Source organism: Solanum pennellii, chromosome 4, assembly GCF_001406875.1.
Source record: "Solanum pennellii chromosome 4, SPENNV200".
NCBI lineage: Eukaryota > Viridiplantae > Streptophyta > Magnoliopsida > Solanales > Solanaceae > Solanum > Solanum pennellii.
Window position 1 is genome coordinate 64827278 of NC_028640.1, and position 18095 is coordinate 64845372.

General features: G+C 32.7%; 1 pseudogene across 1 annotated transcript; it reads left to right on the forward strand.

Moving 5' to 3' along the window:
* Positions 1 to 11920: 11920 nt before the first annotated feature.
* On the forward strand, positions 11921 to 14709 carry LOC107017885 (annotated as a pseudogene). The gene is made up of 9 exons (XR_001456576.2): positions 11921 to 12220; positions 12358 to 12426; positions 12517 to 12932; positions 13018 to 13244; positions 13357 to 13472; positions 13595 to 13771; positions 13844 to 14032; positions 14119 to 14181; positions 14346 to 14709. The product of XR_001456576.2 is annotated as an inositol-3-phosphate synthase-like (transcript).
* Positions 14710 to 18095: the final 3386 nt, after the last annotated feature.

Here is an 18095-nt window from a genome sequence, read left to right on the forward strand (position 1 = left end):
TATATATATAGATTGATTGATTGTGTTAAAATGAAGAGTTTCTACTAATTAACTTTTTTACAAATAATAATAAATGCTAAGCTTGTTTTGACATGTTTTGAAAGAAAATTTTGAACTAATTTAAAATAAAATGTGTTTGAATAGTTAATATATTTGTTCCTAAAAATACTTTAAAGAATTATTGCGTAGTTTTAATATTTGTTACAGAATATGGTCACTAAATTCGTATCTTGATTATTAAAATAATCTTTAAAATGACGTATCAATATTTTTAATTAATTTGAAGATATATAAAATTATATTTACGTGACTAAAAGAATGAACAATGTTTAACTATTTAACAAGGAAAATTTATATAGAATATTTTCTTATATCAAATATGATAAACTATCTGACATGAAAAATTTGACAATAGAAAAAATTAATATTCAAATTCTAAGGAATATTAAATATTAAAATACAAACTAAAGAAAAATGATTAGTTAAAAAATAAAGAAAAAACAAAAAATAAAAATGTCAATAGATTAGGACTTGAGAAATATAGAGTAAGAAAAAAGTTAAAAAATAAATAATAACTTTAAAAAAAAACAAGTATATTGGTTATTTTGTGGGGGGTAAGATGCAAAATTTCTTTTACGATATGATATTTAGAATGTAGTATCAAAAAAGATTATTAATGCAATTTAGAATATAACATTATGTCAATTGTTATCATATATAGAAATAAAAATTGCTTTCATGATTGTTGTTATTTTTGTGGAGTTAGAAATCAATATATTAGTAAATATTTTTAATATTTAGAATATAACATTATGATAGTTGTTATTGTATTTGATTTCATGATTGTTTTTATTGTTGTGGAAGTTAGAAATCAAGTTTTTAATAAATACTTAATATTAATACCAAAATATATAGAAGTATTTCTATTATCGGAGATAATAATGAAATTTATCACAAAATTTACCGACAAAGCAAACTACAAACACATTATAAATAAGTTGAAGCAATAGAGATTTGAAAGACTTTGAATCGATCTTTACGAAATGATTGATCAATGATCAATATTTTATCATATGGAAGCTTATGGTACAAATATTACAAAAAGAAGATGATAATATTGTAGAAAATAGATACCACTTGCAAAATATATGAAGATTGATGAACTTTTTCAAATATATCAACATTTTATATATTCCTTAAATTTGAAATGTTTTAACTCATAATTTAATGCAATTCTCTATTTCCTTATTGCATAAATTTTTTTGGAATTCAACTTTTTCAATTTGAATTATAGATGACGCATTTATGTCGTATGAACATTTGAAAAATATTATTAAGTAATATCTTGATATTGTTTACTGTAAAATTAATTTGTCACAATATTATATATCATATACTTAGAAAACTTGCACAATAGATAAACTACGGATGGACCTTCATATATAGTGAGTTGCAATTTTTAGTCTTTATTTCTACTTCTTACAATCTTGAATTATTATAAATTAGTGTCATTCGTTTAGAGTAAGAAGCATATTAAATATTAGATTATGAATGCTTTACAATTTATAAATAAATATTTTCTCAATTAATATCAATACTTGAATTTTAGAATTAAGTTACTTTATTACCTTATTTATATCAAAATTTTGGTTATAATCGACTAGATATTGATTAAAAAAAACTATAAAACATAATTGTGAAAAAGGTTTAGTATTTTCATTTTAAATTTTGTTACACAGCAAAATAGTTTTTTTTTTTAAAAAAAAAAACTTAACTAAAGTTTGTACTCACTTCATTTCAATTTATATAATGTTTATTTGACTTAAAATTAAGTTTTTTTTTAAGAAAAATTACTTTTAAAACTCGTGCTCTAAAACAAACCATAGATGTTCATATGTGATATGATTATAAATCTTCTTACTAAGAATAAAATATACATTTAAAAGTCAAAATATTATTAAATATACTAATACATCATTCTTTTGAAATTGACTTATGAGAATTTAAATTGTTTTAAGAGTTAATTAAATTATATCTCTACTCTTTTTTTCATATTACAAAAAAATCTTAGAAATAGAAATTTAGATGTATCAGCAGACATGCGGATAGATCGGTCATAATACATTGTCATTCAGGAAGCTTGCAGACACATAGCTCACGGATGATCCGAGAGGAGAGAGCTATATTTGAGAGGGAATATGCATGTGCTCAAGAGGAGAGATATGTATCCAAGAGACGATAGAGATGTATTGAAGAGGGGATGAAGATGTATTCGAGAGAGGATGTGTATGTATTCGAGAGGAGGTAGTTATGTATCTAACAGAGGAGAGAAATGTGTCTGATAGGAATTTTCGTAAATTTTTTAAATGCTAGAAAATTTTGAAATTATAATAATATGTGAATTTAGGTGTAAAAATATTAAAATTTTAAAGATAATTGATTATATTGGGCCCATGAACGGGACTTCAATTATCTAGTATTATATAGAAGAGTGAAGTGGGAAGACGACCAAGGAAAAAAATGTAATTTTACGCTAACAAAAATCTATTAAGAAAGATAATAAATAATTCTAGAAACATATTTCGATATATGAAGTGAATAATGATCAAGGGCAAAAATATAATTTCATTCTAATAAAAATCTACCAAGAATGATAACAAATAAGTTAATGGTATCATTCTTAACTTATTATCATAAAAGAAAATGGGGCTGGGGGAGGGGATCGAACCCACGACCTCCCAGTCAGGAATGAAAAAAAGAAGAAGATGCGAGGCGTGAGGATCGAACCAATGACTTCAGCGCTGAAGAGGGGCGGGATAACAAGGAAATAAAGTGAGGCTGTGGGGATTCGACCCCACAACCTCACTGCCACTCGCCTCTATTAAAAAAAATAAAAATAAAGATGGAGGGGCTGTGCGGGTTCGAACCCACCACCTCACAGCCTCCTCCTCAGCGAAAAAAAGAAAGGAAAATAAGGGGGTTGTGGGGGTTCGAACCCACAACCTCCCTATTGTAGCAATTGTAATTCAAAAAAAAAATAATCAAAGGGGTTGTGGGGGCGCGAACCCCCAACCCTTCGGTTAATTAATAGTAAAATTAAAATAAAAAACTTATCCCTTCATGTAAATATGGAGATTTAAATTAGAATTCTAATTAAAATAATAAATTAATTCTTTCATGTAAATATGGAGATTTAATTTAGAATTCTAATTAAAATAGAAAATTAATTCTTTCATGTAAATATGGAGATTTAATTTAGAATTCCAATTAAAATAGAAAATTAATTCTTTCATGTAAATATTGAGTTTTGATTTAGAATTCTAATTAAAATAGAAAATTAATTCTTAAGAAAATTAATTCTTTCATGTAAATATTGAGATTTAATTTACAATTCTAATTAAAATAGAAAATTTTATTTCTTTCATGAAAATGTTGAGATTTAATTTACAATTCTAATTAAAATAGAAAAATTTAGTTCTTTCATTAAAATGTTGAGATTTAATTTAGAATTCTAGTTAAAATAGAAAATTAATTATTTCATGAAAATGTTGAGATTTAGAGCCTGTTTGGCTCAGCTTAAAAGCTGGTCAAACTGACTTAAAAGCTGGTTTTTAACTTATTTAGCTGTTTGGTAGTTTTCAAAATAACTTATTTTAAGTTAAAAAAAACTTATTTTAAGCCAAAAGTTAAAAGCTGGGGTAGGGGTTTTTTTTTTTTTTAGCTTATAAGCTGTTTTAAGTTGACCACATTTTTACCTTTTTGCCCTTAATATTTTTATACAATCTCCAAATTACCCACATAACCCTAACATCTCTTTCTTCCATTTTTCCCTTTTCACGTTTGGCATAGCTGCTGAACTTCTTCCTGTTCTTCCAATTTGAAGTGAAGATAAACCTTGAAGTAAGTTTTTTCGATTTTTTTTATTAACTTTCTTCCTTTTCTCTCGATTGATGCCGATAATATGTTGAAAAATAAAAATTTATATTCCTCTTCTTAATTTTCATAATAATTAAGTCCTCTTATAAATAATTTGTGATAATAAAGAAATATGTGAATGATAGACAATTATTATTACCTATGGATGAAACTAAAATAAATCTTAAATCGTTCTTTGATCTATTCAAATTATATATCTTTAAAATCTATAATAAGTTTATATTCCTCTTATAAATAATTTGTGATGAGAAAGAAATATGTGAATGATAGCAAAATATAATTATTTATGGCTGTAAAATATAAATTAATTAACTTTTATTATGTTAACAGCTTTTAAGGGTATTTCAGACATTTTGATTTAAAAAGCTGTTTATCAGCACTTATTTGCCAAACACATCAACAACTTTTTTTTTAACTTCAGCACTTTTATCCAAACGCATAACTGCTTATTTTAAAAATAAGTTTCAGCACTTTCAAAAGTACTTTTTTAAAGCTACGTTTATTAAGCCCATCCAAACGGGCCCTTAATTTAGACTTCTAATGTTATGAATATTAGAAATAAAATCAATGAAAAATATAAATGATATCCAAGTGATTCAAGATTTGGGTTCCCGTGCCCAAACCTCCGTATTGATACATGAGTCATAAATGAGTAGAATATTCAAGAATAATGCCATCTACTTAGATAAAAAATCATGATCTTGGCATATATATACAAGATACATAAGTCTTGTAATACATAATCTTAGGAAAGTAAGAATCACTTAGCGAATTATGAGTGAAGCCCCATGACTTGTATGTATAAACACAGAAGTCTAACATATGTTCAAAAATAAGTGAACCTAAGATATACGTAATGAAATGATGAATCTTAGGAGGGTTAAGTACGAATGTAAGATACACTAAATGTCCAAGTGCATTGACATATGATAAGATGAACTATGAAATAAAGAAATAACATTCATGTAATAAGAGGTGAGTAACTATGAAAAACAAAGGTGCTAATAAAGAAGAATGTGGGGACAATCATGATGTGAGGCTAATGTATATGATGAGAGAAATCTCAAATGAGCCTAACTAAATGCTACCAAACGTACTCACCAATGAGAGTGTAAGATAATGAAGAGACCAGTCTCTATGAACACTTTAATGAAAATATTGAGTTAAAACACTTAATACTAATGATGAGATGAGAAATCATCTATTGAGTTATGATGTCCTCATACTAGAAGCCAGCTTCCATGATGTACGAGTTAAATGTAATGGAACTTTATACTGAGCACCGATAAACTAGCTATGAGCGGTGATGCCTTCTTTCGGGAAGAGCGAAGGTTCACATAACTCTCATGAGATGAGACTGTCCGACTTGCCGAGTATGGGTCTCCATACATCTCCTAGTCTTCAAACCTATACTGCCAATATAGGGATCTGGCGGGGTTAAATTTCCATATACGCTAGTATGTTATTGAGTCACTTTGGCCGGTGATTTTACCTCTTTACGGTGTGGGGGAGACACTGGATTTCATGATGCTCACATGATCTATGTTAGTCAAAGTTAAAGTTTCCAATGAATGAATGAGGTCAGCCTCAAAGGAATCATATAAAGAAATGAATGATATCGAAGGTGTTATGATTGGATAATCAAGAGGTGAGCTAGATTCAGGTAATGACATTAGGTTATTCCTGATCATTGCACAGCAAACCTGATGAAAGTCTTAAACTACATCCTAGGTATAGTTGGTGTTCACACTGACCTATGAATGAACTGAAATGAGGTACGTATGAATGAATGAAGCAGACTCTGCGTTTGCTAAAGAAGGCTCCCTAGTTGAGGTCCCATATATTGAGCCCTCATTTTGGAAAGTCTTAAGGTCAAGTCCATGATAACAAGGTCTCATGGCATATGAATGAATAATACGAAAGAAACTATGTGTTATATGTTATGTGCTCTATGAAGATGTTATGTGCTGTATGTAGTACGATAATTATAATGATGCATGTCAATCTCATGGCATAACCTTCCTAATCTCAATTTGGCAAGTCCACTGACTTGACTTCCAAAAAATCATGTCGTTAGGAAAGAGCTATTTTTTTCTCATGCATGTCCCTGGTGTGTGCTTGCATATACCCATACTTAGTACAACTGTGTACTAATTCCATACAAACATCTACTTTTAGGTGCAGGCACAGGTGGGCGGTAGAGCTACAAATTCGTTGTTGCAGCTATCCGGACGTCAGCATTCATCCGGATTTTGGTAGGTCCTCATGCTTTCGAGGATGCTACTGTTTTACATTCTAGCGTAGTTTTAGAGTTGAGCTAGTGGAGCATGTTCCACTAGCGTTTCTTTCCTGTTTTGGTTCAGACTTTGTATTGGTGCTATTTTGGCCGTTATACAATTAATACTTAATGAATTATTTCTTTCAGTTGCTTATCTCTTAAATGTTAGATGGTTGATGATGAGCGATTACGAAATATTAAGAATGTTTAGCAAGTATGTTTAAAGAAAAAAAATTTCAAATTTTCCGCTAAAATTAACCTATGTAAAGTAAGAATGACGTAAGTAGGCTTGTTTGCGATCTCTGAGAGGTCAACGACGCTGATCTCGTCTAGGGTCTAGATTCCAGTTGTGACATTTTATAATTGCCACAATGATGACTATTATAATTCCGTCCCTTCATGCCCCTTTTCATATCGTTAATCATTTGTCATCTTTCAGACTAATTATTTATTGCTACCACATTCATAAGATAGAATGGAGCAAGTCAACATCAGATTTTAAAGTTATCATATGTTACTACCACATTCTTTTCAAGGAATGGAGCAAATTCAATGGGACAAATTTCAAGGCTTTTCATAAAAAATCTATTATTTTTCTTAGTCATCATTTTATCATCGCTATGGTGCACTGACTCAAACTCAATGTCTTATTCATATAAGGCGTGTTACGCCATACTTCTATGGGACTTGAACTCAATCACAGTACATCAAAACTCAAATTGATGTCTTACCCCTTTGGTGCGATAGAATTTGAATATATCGTCTTATCCTCAAATATTTTTCATTATGTGCATCTGGACTTAACATGATATCTTACCCTTTTTGGTGTGATGAGACTTAAACCCATCGTCTTACCCTTAACCAACGGTATAATAGACCGAAATACAACATGACTCACCTTTTGAGTCTTTCAAAACAATCAAAATAATATTCAAACTCATGCTACTAAAATTTTATACCTTCTTCTATTTAAGAAATTTTGTATAACATGTCATATTCAACCAATAGTAGTAATGTATTGGGAGTTTGTGATAGAAATCTCAGTTTTACTTATGTGTTATCTGGTTGAGAAGGATCAGTTGCTGATGGTCGTGTATTACGAGACACTGTAATGAGCTGCAATGGTTTAAAAATTCCTAAGGGTATGTCATGTACATATGCATATAAGAACACAAAAAGAAAAATGTGTCTATTTTTTGGGAAGGTAATTGTACATAAAAAGAATAGATTAGTAACTAAAATTTATGTTCATATTATAGGTAATTATTATTTATGTGATGGAGGATATACAAATGGAAAATGTTTTCTTTCACCTTACCAAGGGTATAAATATTGCTTAAGGGATTGGCAAGGTAACAACCCCCACCTCGACGTCGAGAAGAACTTTTTAATATGAAGCATGCTAGGGCTCGTAATGTTATCGAAAGGGAGTTTGGTCTCTCGAAAAGGCGTTGGGGAATTCTTAGGAGCTCTTCATGGTACTCTGTTAAAGTTCATGACAGAATTATAAGTGTTTGTTGTTTGATTCACAACTATATCCGTAGAGAGATGGATGTGGATCCTTTAGACATGGATATGGAAGAACAAGTTGAGAATCAACCTCAACATATTGATGTTGTTGAATCGTCTGAAGATTGGACCACTTAGAGGGATGAGTTGTCTCAATCAATGTGGAATGCAAGATCTAATCAGTGACTACACGTTAAGTTTTTTTTTTGCTATTAATTTAGCTAGCTTGGGCTTTTAAAGTCAGCCTTTTATCAAAAGTTAGAATCTCTCTTCTTTTTCAGACCTTATAATAGTTAATTGAGAATCTTGAATTCTTTTTGTAATTTTTGGAATCTGTTATAATGAAAATTATGGTTTTCTTAATATGTTATAATTATTACTCTTCATCACTTTCTCTACTAATAAAATTTGACTTTATTTTACAACTCCAATCTCATAAAACTAAAAGAACCTTTCAACATTAGTGCAGATTATAATTTATGAAAGTTGATAGAGGAAAAGAAAACTAAATGATAAGTATGTGTATGGAGAGAAAGAAATTAGTATTGCTCTTTCTATCTTTGATTTGCAGTAACCATGAAGATGGTCATTAGAGAAGGAACAAATTGATAATGTTTACTTGCAAGGATATAGAGAAAAGAACTTACCTATGTATTGTAGACAGTGTATTCACTTGAAGCTAGTCACTTTCTCGATCGAATCCCACTTGTGAATGTTTGCACGAATACCTGTTGAATGCAATATCTTTTAAGCTACTAATCTGGAGAGCCTAGTTCTTTTTGAATATATCAGTTTCTCCAATAATTTTTCTATTTATATCAAGTGTTTCTCCAATCAATTCTTAAGTTCATGACAAGGTTATAAATTTGTTCGACTATTTTCTGTGTGCATTATTGTTATTATCATTATTATATTCTTCCTATTCATTTTTATAATCTATTCCACAAGAATATAAAAGCAAAATGAGCAGTCAAACATCTTCCCACACATAAAAAAGATCAAGAAATTCAACTCCTCTAACTAGAAGGACATGGACTGCAGCAGAAGAACAAACTCTTATAGATGGATTAAAGAGTTATGTGTAAATGGTTGGAGAGGTGATAATGGAACCTTCAAGCCAGGATACCTAAAGGAATTAGAATGTTATTTATGTGAACATCATCCTAACAACGGATTGAAAGGTGAACCACATGTCTTATCTAAAATAAGAAATTGGAAGAAATGTTATGCAAGTATAGTTATGCTAAAGAGCCGAAGTGGATTGGGATTTCAATACACCGATGGAGCTATAATAGTTGATGATCCCAAATTTTGGGATGACTTCCTAAAGGTAATTAATACTTTAATTAAAGTTATTATTAGTATATGTATTGGTGTATCAGTGTCAACCCAAACATAGTTGCTACAAACTCATACATAGTTGCTACAGTGAGCATTTACAAGTCTTATAGCGTATGAAAAAGTTGAGTCCAAAAAATTTAGATTTCAAAGATACCGATTGTACAACTTAGAGAGATTTTTGGTTGTTCATGATTATAGTTATGTATTTATATATGTGTTCTCTGAAACGATTAGGTTATTAACCGAGTAATATTATGTTGCTTTGTTTTATTTTGTGATTATTTTCTAGGTTGATCCAAATGCCAAAAACATGAATACGAAAAAATGGCCGATGTTTGTGGATCGGGAGGAAATCTTTGGCAAGGATAGAGCAACGGGAGAGTTTGCAGAAGGCCCATTAGATGCCGTTGAGGAAATTCAAAGGAGTCAATCCTCAGTACTGTTTAACGATATGAGTTTGGGATTTCCTATTGATCTTGATGGCGATGAAGAAGCTGGTTCTAGTCATAGACCTAATGTGACTACGGGAAAAGCAAGAAATGCTACTGGAGCTACTACATTTCTTGAAGCATCTCAAAATGAAAGTGCTGAAGCATTTGAACATGAAGAAGCTAGATCAGAACAAACCAATAAACAAGGTGAGTATACCAAAAGGTCATCTAATGTCAATGAAAAGGAGAAATGCAAGAAAAGAAAAAAGATTCTGGAGAATGATTCTGAGATATTTCGTAAGGGTATGGTTGAGGTTATAAAAAACTTTACTGACAGCCAAAACAAATGAATGGGTGCCTTGATTGACAAGATTGGAAATCGTGACTGATCTGATCTTCGTGATCAAATTTATTCCATCATTGAATCCCCAATGTTTGAGTTGTACTCCATAGAGCAACGCATTAAAGCAACAATGATTCCTTGTGATGACGTCAAAAAGATGAAGTTATTTATACTCATGGGTGAACTTGAGCGTCAAACTATGTTGTTTATGATGATCAATGATAAACTTTAAAGTATGGTAGACTTCAAGATAAATGGAGAGTTCATTTTGCTAGTTTTGCTTTATCGAAGACCTCAATTATGTCCTATATTGAAATGATTGGCGTAAGACGGACATGAGGACAATAGCTTTTGTGTAACTGGAATCTATGAAAACACTTGAATGTAGTGTCACTTGTGATAAACTCAAATGAATGTATGTAAATGTGTTTATTTGGCTTGCTTTTGTCAATTGATGTACATTATTTTAGCTTCTCCTTTTCTCAGTATATACAGAAATGTGTTGTGAATAGGTGTTGGATATGTATATTCCTTTATTTGTGTTGCACTTTGTTCGTTCTTTTCCTTTGTTGTTCTTCACTTCAAAGTCAAGTTGCTACAAGTGAGCATGAGTTGTCTGGCCTTCTGCATATGCTCAATGCGTTTATGTTGTGTGGTTATTTAATTTTCATTTCACTCTATATCTTTATTGAAGTTGCGGAAGTTTTACATGCATCACTCATAAATCTGTATATCAGTATGTATGATGATGAGACAGGAACTCCTGCTTAAGCTCGTACTTTAAACTTCAATAAGGATCGGAGTTATGGCAGGTCATACAGTCCTTTCGAACAAAACTGTCACTTTGATGTGCAGCCAAAATAAACTTTGAATTCGTCTTGAAACATTTGGAAGAAACCTCAAACCTGCAAAGTGATACGATCACGTTCGTATGCTTTTCTTACTAACTGCAAATAGATTTTGAAGTTTTATATTTGCTTGCAATTTCTTACTACCGGCCATTTGTTTTGCTTTTCAAAGTGATACGATTACGTTTGTAGTCAAGTCCTATCATTAGCCTTCCTTACTATTGTATAATGCTTCTAGTCTATTCTTGGCGTAAGCTTGAGTTCCATTACGAAGTTGTCAAAATTTGCTTAAAGCTAGTTATTACTGGCACTTACAAGATATTATTTCAATTCAGCTTAAGAACTAGGAGAAAATTGGAGAGTTGCATATTTGTTATCCATCAAATTCTAAAGGTTGCTTTCGTTGATGACAAATGAAGTTTCACAATGTTCAATATTTGAGATAGAGACAATGTAGCAGAAAAGCTTCAGGTGACTCACTCAAGTTGCTTAATTTTAATAACTTTATATGAAGTTGTGATCAAACTATATTTCTTTTAGCATTAGAAACTTCTGTTGCTGTCCACCCTACTTGAACTTTAGTTTTCTTTTATATTTTTTTGTTTTTTAAGAGGAGGGAGGTACGCCTTGGTCGGGGTACTAAAAGTAACGTCTTTTCGTTCGTGACTTGAGACTTCCTCAAGTGAATTAAATTTGTTAAGCACTTCATAAAAAGTTTTAAACGTAATAAATATGGTGACTCTATGAAATAGATAACATAATAATTCAAGGGTAAAATTAATTTTTTTTATTAAAGAGTTTTAAGCCAAAAAAAAATTTTGAATAAGCAATAAACCAAACACTGGATAAAGAATAATCCCTGCATTGCTAATTCCTGCATTACTAACCCCTGCATCACTCATTTTTGTACCAAACAATCCGTTAAAATATAAAAAATATAAAATACATCATATAAATTTATAACAAAGACAATAATGTATTATTTAGATATATCTGAAATTAATAAAAATTTTAAAAAGTTATACTTGGTGAAAGTTTCAAGGTAGAATCTAATGAACTCTAGATTTAGGTGAGTTATACTTCATTTTAATTAAAAGGAAGTTCATCAATTTTGCATGACTAAGATTCTCTATTAATACTACTGCACATATCAGTGGGCCCCTATTCAGTGTGAAAGTGCCATGTGTATTTCCTCTTCCACAAAATTTCTCTATTTATACATTCCCATGGCTTTGCCAACGAACAGTACAAGTGGAGCTCTTAGCCTTAAAAGTGTCTTCTTCTCCATTTTTTTTCTGTCAAAAAACAAAAAAAAAGTTTCGAAAGTTTTGTGTTTGTGAGTAAAAATGTTTATTGAGAACTTTAAGGTTGAGAGCCCCAATGTTAAGTACACAGAGAGTGAGATTCACTCTGTGTATGATTATCAAACAACTGAGTTGGTTCATGAGGAAAAAAATGGGACATTTCAATGGACTGTTAAGCCAAAAACTGTCCAATATGAATTCAAAACTGATGTTCATGTTCCAAAATTAGGGTGTGTTTTGAGTTGTTTTTTTATTACCAGATCCTTCATTTTTGCTAAAGATTGGAACTTTATTCAAGATTTCAGAAATTAAAATATGGGTCTTTTCTGTTTTTTGATAATTTTTTGTGCAATTTTATTTCTGATAGAGTTATGCTTGTTGGATGGGGTGGAAACAATGGTTCAGCCTTGACTGGAGGTGTTATTGCTAACAGAGAGTGAGTTTTTTTTGTCTTTTTGCTCTGTAATTTCTCTATGTCTTTGTCATGATTCTTGCATAAACAATGGGTGTTGTTGAAAATTGACAGAGGAATTTCATGGGCTACCAAGGATAAGGTGCAGCAAGCCAATTACTTTGGTTCTCTTACACAGGCCTCTACTATTCGAGTTGGGTCTTTCAATGGAGAGGAGATCTATGCTCCCTTTAAGAGCATACTTCCCATGGTAACCTTTATTTGTTTTGAAATGGCATTTTTTGGTGTTGGTTGTCACTTTTATATACTCTGTTTCAATTTTGACAACACGGAGTCAAAGAAGCTAAAGAATGAATCTTGTGATATGAAAGATGCAAAGTTGAAATTAGAAGTTAATATAAAAGAAAAAGCAATATTTTTTGAAACGGATTAAAGAAATATTGTTTTTTTTCNAATCAAGGCTCACGTGCTAACAATGTCATCAAAGGAACCAAGAAAGAACAAATTGATCAAATTATTAAGGATATTAGGTAAAACGGGGTTGTTTTATTATATCACAAAGTGTATAACTTTATTTGGTTGCTATTTATGGTGTTGTTTTTTTGGGTAAATTAGGGAGTTTAAGGAGAACAACAAAGTGGACAAGGTGGTGGTCCTGTGGACTGCCAACACTGAAAGATACAGCAGTGTGGCTGTTGGCCTTAATGATACCATGGAAAACCTCTTTGCTTCTGTGGATAGAAATGAGGCTGAAATATCTCCTTCCACCTTGTATGCTATTGCTTGTATTCTTGAAAATGTACCCTTCATCAATGGAAGCCCACAAAATACTTTTGTCCCAGGTACATTCCAGTTTCAAATTAAAAATCTTGCTTCGTTGTTGTTGTTATTGTTGTTGTTTGTTTGGGAAATCAGTTGTGTGCTAGTCTTATGTATTCATTGAAAATTTGTTAGGCCTCATTGATTTGGCCATCAAGAGGAACACTTTGATTGGTGGTGATGACTTTAAGAGTGGTCAAACCAAGATGAAGTCAGTGCTGGTTGATTTCCTTGTTGGAGCTGGTATTAAGGTATGGCTATTGCTGCTTCTAATTTCACATAGCTTTTATACTAATAAAGCAAATTCGATATGTAAAATATGGTATCTTGAAAGAGGAAAGTTGAGTGGTGGTGAAATTTGTGTTTTTTACAGCCAACATCAATCGTCAGCTACAACCATTTGGGTAACAATGATGGAATGAATCTGTCTGCCCCTCAAACTTTCCGTTCAAAGGAGATCTCGAAAAGCAACGTTGTCGATGACATGGTTTCTAGTAATGCCATCCTTTATGAGCCTGGAGAGCATCCTGACCATGTTGTTGTGATTAAGGTAATTGATTACTAATTAAAAAAATATGACAAGGCACAATAATAGTTCTAACATTGGATTTATGGGATTCAGTATGTACCATATGTGGGAGATAGCAAGAGGGCAATGGATGAGTACACATCAGAGATTTTCATGGGTGGAAGGAACACCATTGTATTGCACAATACCTGTGAGGATTCTCTTTTGGCTGCTCCAATTATCTTGGATTTAGTCCTCCTGGCTGAACTCAGCACCCGCATTCAGCTCAAAGCTGAAGGAGAGGTCTGTTTCTTTATCCCTGACTTTTTATACATTTACAAATTACCAGTTGATTTGTCTGAATTACATGAACCATGTCTTATTTTCAGGGTAAGTTCCACTCCTTCCATCCCGTGGCGACCATCCTCAGTTATCTTACCAAGGCTCCTCTGGTAATTTCTCTAGAAGTTTCATTTCATTTCGTAAAAATAGCACCAAAAGATGTGTTCCTTGAACAGTTAATTGGTTAGGCAATACCATAAATATAACACTACAGGCAGTGTCTTAGATTAAGATGAACAGTTTTCTATGTTTGTGTTTGTAAATTGGTAAACAGGTACCACCAGGTACACCAGTGGTGAATGCCCTTTCAAAGCAGAGGGCAATGCTCGAGAACATATTGAGGGCTTGTGTTGGACTGGCACCAGAGAACAACATGATCTTGGAATACAAATGAAAAACTCATAAGATGTGAAAGGACTCAAGAAGTTGTGTAGCAGAAGAACCATGTTGTCTTTCTTTACTTTTATTTTTGTAATCTTTTTCTTATCATTAGTACTACTAAATTAGCTAAATTTCAGCCAACCCTTGGAGGTATAGCTGTTGTTTGATGATGTGCTAAGTTGAATGTCTTTATGATTTCTTTGTTGTCTTTTTGTATTAGCCCTTTATTTTCAAGATGTATTATTAGTGTTGTCTTAGCTCTTTATAGTGAGCAACGCCTTTTTCTACCGGAAATACAACATATAGCCTTACTCTAGTTTTCTTCTCTTTAATTTTCCTTGGGAGGATTTTGCTCCCTTTTTCATCTACCTCTTAGATTAAACTTGTAACAGTCAAACAGTAGGAAGGATATTATTAGATAGATAGAAAAAGCAGTGGGACAGGAAAGAGAGGGTATGCACAAAATATAAGAAAGAAAAGCTGAAGAGATAGAAAGTATTGCTAGCATACCCAGAAACTATTCCATTATTAGGTATGCTATACATTCTTATCTATCTTGTTTGAGAGAGGTAATATAGTTGTATTTACTACAACTCTTTCTTGTCAAATTTCCATCATTACATTAATACACAGGACTAAAGAGACAAGTAAATATGGCTTATGCTGTCATAACTTCTTTCATGACCACATTATCCCACCTTAGAGGAGATGACAAAGAACTAATGGAGGTGCTCCAGGAAAACTTGATTCCTTGAGAACACTTGTCGAAGAAACCTACAAGATTGTGAGAGATTATCAGGCTTTGAAAACCCTGGAAGCCCAAACAGAGGAGATTGCATATACTGTGCGTATAATATGGTGGAGTCAGAATTGGGACAAGTTACTCATCTTGCAGAAATCAAAGAGTCTCAGGGAAGAAGGATTTTCAATGAATCAATGATAACGTCTCAATTTGATGTTCGTGGAAAGATCACAGTTTCTCAAGAATATCATGTGAGAAATTTATACCTTGGCCTCTTTCATTACACTTCCTCAAACAATGGAAGACTTGAGGAGAAGAATGATGAAGCACTCATAGATTTACTTCAAAAAAGTTCGAAAGGTAGGAGGTACTAGGTTATTGTTGATGGCATATGGACCACTGCAGCTTGGGATGAAATAAGCATGTGTTTTCCACTTCACAACAACGGAAGTCTAATCCTATTGACTACTCGGAACACAGAGGTCGCTGAGTATGCTAGCTTAGGTAAACCTCCAATCCAAATGTGTCTGTTGACTTTTGATGAATGTTGGAACTTGTTGTATCAGAAGGTATTCAAGAATGAATGCTTATCTACTGAATTTGAGAAAATCGGGAAAGAAATAGCCCGGATATGCCAAGGATTACCCCTGGCAGCTCATGTTGTGATGGCTAGAGTTGTCTTGAAAATAGGAAATTCACTTGATGAATGGAAGAAAGTGGTTGAAGATGTGAACGTGCTGATGAGCAAAGATCTTGACCATCATTGCTCAAAAGTGCTAGCATTGAGTTACTACCACTTGTCTTTTCACCTCAGAGCTTGCCTTCTGTATTTGGTTGTCTTCAAGAAGAGTAATGGAAGATTACGGGCTGCAGAGGGGTTTGTAAAGGTATCAATGAATGAAAGCTTTGTAATGGCGGCAGACAAATGCTTGAAAGATCTTATTGCTAGAAGCTTAGTTTCTGTCCATAGATGGAGTTCCTGTGGCAAAATCAAGAGCTTGTAGAATTCATTATATGGTCTGTGGATTTTTCTCGGAAGAAGCTCAAACAGAGAGCAATTCTCAGTACTGTCAAGGTTCACAGTCCCTCTTCCTTTTCCCTTCACATCGACGTTGAATCCAATCTAGTTGGACGGATTATTAATCAGTCTTTGATGATGCTACAGGTTCTAAAGTGCTTTCTATTATTTGTAGTATTTCCTATGACAAAGGCTTAACTTTTCATGTTTTAAGCTACTAAGGATATAAGATATAATTTCAGTGGGCCATTATGTTATAAGACAAATAGTATAGAAGGCTTATTTTGCTTGAGATATCTAGCTTTCTTCGTGGCGCCATTGCAGAGTTTAATAGTTCAGCTTTTTCAGTCAAAATTAATGGCCCTTTATTTGCCAAAAGATATTTGGGGGTTGTCACAGTTGAGTCATCTCAAGTCAAGCCTGATCGTCTTGGGTGATCCTCCATCTGAATACAAGTCTCTTGTTCTGGAACACCTGCACACCCTTTCAGGGTTGAATCCTGCAGGCTGCACACCGTCTGTCTTAGCGGGAATTTTAAATGTTAAGAGGCTGATCTAGCCCTGTGGAAAACCAGCAGTGGTCATTTTCCGTATTGAGACATTGATCTCCATCCCTGAAGACTTCACAGATATAATGACACTACAACTAATTGAGCTAGACCCTCTGTTGTGGATTTGGCCAAAGATATTTAGCAAGAAGTTGGAGACGTGGTCTTCGATGTTGATAACGGAAATACAATATAGAGTCGGTAAGTTAAATATTCCTGTGTTTTCACTATTGTGCTATATTACGGTAAGTTGTTGTTTAGCTTGTAAATAGTACAGTACTACTCTGCGTTGGATGTTTTCATATATGAAAAGCTTAACAGCTCTTGATTCATTTGAAGAAAGTTATTGGTATTCTGAGTCATCATGTATCAAATTGGGAGTAAATATTTGGTGCTTCTTCAGGCTATTAAATCTTAATCTTGAGTTAGTCTAATAGATTTTAGTAACAGACAAGAGTTCCAAAATTATTGTTATTAGTCTATCTCGCATGTTGTTTTTTTTCCATTTTTGTGATGAACTTATCTTAAAGGGAAAAAAAATTGTTTGCCCTTTCGTTATTCCATATTGATTATTTATCATGAAACCCAAGAACATAATATTATCTGCTTGATTACTAACAACAATTTAGGTCAGGTCTCTAAAGAGATTTGTATTGGATAGTCTGCTTTCAGGGGTAGCCAAAAAATTTGATAATTATTATTTCACCTCCCAAACTTGTTGCCACAATTACCATTCCTCATGTTGTTGCTTGTATAACATTGCTGTTGTGGCTATTATTACCATCTGAGACCAAGAATGTGATCTGGAGCTGCTGGATTCAGATATAGAAGGTCATCACCGAACCTATTTGATGAAGAACCTGATGCAAAAGATTCTCCGTGACCATTACCTTTTTTTAGTGCTCTTGATAATACGTTTGATGTGTACGTATTACGGGCCGTATGTATGCAGCTTGTATAGGCAATCTTACATATTTGGTGAGAATACGTGAATCATATAATATTTAGTTTGTAAATGAAAACACATATTTGTGCTACAAGTTGAAATAGTAAGCTGGACATTCAGTTCTTAGTGACATTTGATGAGTCTGTCCTGTACAAGGACAGAGAGCAGAAGGTTCTAGAGATTACAAAGCAAGTGGGAGTTGAGGTTGAGTTGGAGAAGAATAACCCCAAAGATGTCGAAGCAGATACTCAACCAACTCCTACTGAAGAATCTGAAGTGGAGCAAGTTACACCTGAGCGGGTGTTAAGGAGATCATCCAGAACCATCAGGGCACCAGATAGGTATTCACCTTCATTACACTATCTATTGCTGACTGATGAGGGGGAACCA